Genomic DNA, 2,500 nt, shown 5'->3' with positions numbered 1-2,500 from the left:
AATTAAAAGAGGCCAAAAGGAGGCCGACGGCCATTCAGGAATAATCAAAGTCCCACGACCGGAACAAGCCGTGAGAACTCGAACGGCGTTCACGATGAGACCCACCGGAGGGCAAACCCTGTTATTCTCTCCACTCCAATCCTGGACCAAGGCATCAACACCTGTGCAATCGGGAGAAGCAAACTTGGGGTTAAAACGCGGAAGCTGAGCGTTATAATAGGAGGCAAAACGGTCGATCGCGTGGGGACCCCATTTGGCATCAACCAGTCGAAACACGGGGGATTAACCCGCCACTCATAACCCGCCACTCATCCTTGCATCCTTGCTCTGAGCATCTTTTGTTTTTGTTTTTTCTCATGGTATTGCCTTGGTAACGCAGTGGATTCCCAGGTCACTCAACGGGAGGCCGATCTTTTAAGCCGGTTCGGCTTAAAAGATCGGCCAACAGATCGTCGACCGCTGGCCACAGAGCCATCGAGGAAGGCAGAAAACCCTCCGAAGGCTGCGTCGCTCGCGTCGGAAAAAAACAACAGTGGATGAATCACGGCGAGACCGAATGGAGTAAACACTAAAGATCACATGTTATTAAACCAAAACTTCAATCCCTCTAGCAGAGCGGGAGGGAAGCGAAAAGTGTGACCCCAAGCCGACCTAGACTCTCAGTACATCTGCCTATCCAGAAGACGGGAAATAGGCCCAACCGCCAAGGCAACCGAAATAATGGAACCTGCGATCCTGGCTAATTCACGGTAGGACGATGACTTGATTTGAATGGCGAAACTTAATAGCTGCTAAAGCTTGCAAACTTTCTTCTCGGGAATCCGAAACGTCATAGAAAAAGTGTCGATCACAAAACCTAGCCACTCGCCCACTTGCATCGGAACCCAGCACGACTTCCTCTCATTAACAGGGAGACCGGAAGAGTCAAGATCCTTTCGCTGAGTAAAAGCTGCTGCGACGTCTGACGTCCTATCGGGCTGACTACCGTCGTCGAGATAAACAAAAGAGTTATACCCCATAGATCAACAGCGATTAACTAATGGCGCAAGAATTAGCGAAACAAAAACACGCGCTGCTGAGACCGAAGGGTAAAACTGTGAAAGTGGAATACCTAAGTCCGCCGCTAAAGGGCCAAGCGAAACCTAGATACTTCTGGTGTTCCAGATTTAAGGTCCCAGGAAAAGAACCAATGCCCTTCCTGAAGAATCTGCGCGAGCGAGCGAAGGTCCTCGTACCTAGACTTAAAACGAACGAGATGGCAATAAACGTTCCTAAGATCGGTCACTAAGCGAAGCATCTTGCTACTGCAACCGGCAAAGGGTTAACTCCTGAACAAACATTGCCGGAACAAAGTTCTTCCGAAAAACCGATGGACTGCAAAATCACACTTAAGAGTGAAAATCCTCTCCTTCATCAAGTCGGGCACGGCGCGGGTTGGTCTCTGAAGAATCGGACGACTTAAAACAAAAAGCACTAAGGGGGCCCAACTCCCCGCACTATAGGAAATCAAAACAAAAAAATATTATAATCAAACTGATAGCTGGCAAGAGCCAAACAATAAAATAAAGCAACATCGAAACTGTGGGTAGTAGGCGTACACAGACCCGAAGGATGAATACAAATGAAAAAGACACTTATATAACCATATGCAAAATACTTAACACCGCTTAAATACCGGGACACAAACAGACACCATAATACCCCAGATATTTTTACAGTATCGTCGAGGGACCATAAAGCTCCGCTTCAACCCAGCACATGTCAATACCGCTGTTTTCCACATATGAGCTGATGGTTCTCAACATGGCCATGTATATCTGCAGCTCGCCCGGGCGAAGTATGATGTGATCCAAGTCATTTCGAGATATTTGTAGTTTCTTTGCGGGCAAATGCAGTCCCATGTCGATAAGGTCACAGCTAGGATTTGTGGTTCTAGCATGATATCAAGTGTATCATCCTGCAAACGTCTTACCTATTTTCCATGTTTCTGTGATTTTGAGAGCATTTATTACTTTTGCTTCATTTTCATGATAGACTTTTCATCTGAAAGCCCCAACCTTATAAACATGTTTGAATGCACAGGTGTTATCTACCAAGAATACTTCATACCTCATCCTTTTGCAATGTTCCATGCCCTCCAGTGCAGCTTTTTGTGTCAACCTCCTTTTCATGCAAGCATGGTCACGTGATGACCCTTACAATATAAGCATGTTTGATAAAAAGGATGACATACACCCAACAATACTTTAGTTAATCTTCTGTCTTCGTTAGGAGACATTCAAGAGCTTTCCAGTGCAGCTTTTGCGTGAACCTCCTTTTCATGCCAGCTTGGTCACGTGACCCCAATAACTTCTTAAAATTGCATTTTCATATTTAAAATAGTTATTTTCATAATTGTGGTGATTTGGGTTCAATTTTACGCAAACAATGGAAAGCTATCGACAATTTTATGTTTGAGCCTCGTTTCCATGTTGGGATACCCACGCCACATTTTCGAACC

The sequence above is a fragment of the Montipora capricornis genome, chromosome 8 (assembly GCF_036669925.1).
Source record: "Montipora capricornis isolate CH-2021 chromosome 8, ASM3666992v2, whole genome shotgun sequence".
Lineage (NCBI taxonomy): Eukaryota > Metazoa > Cnidaria > Anthozoa > Scleractinia > Acroporidae > Montipora > Montipora capricornis.
This window is presented reverse-complemented; position numbering follows the sequence as displayed.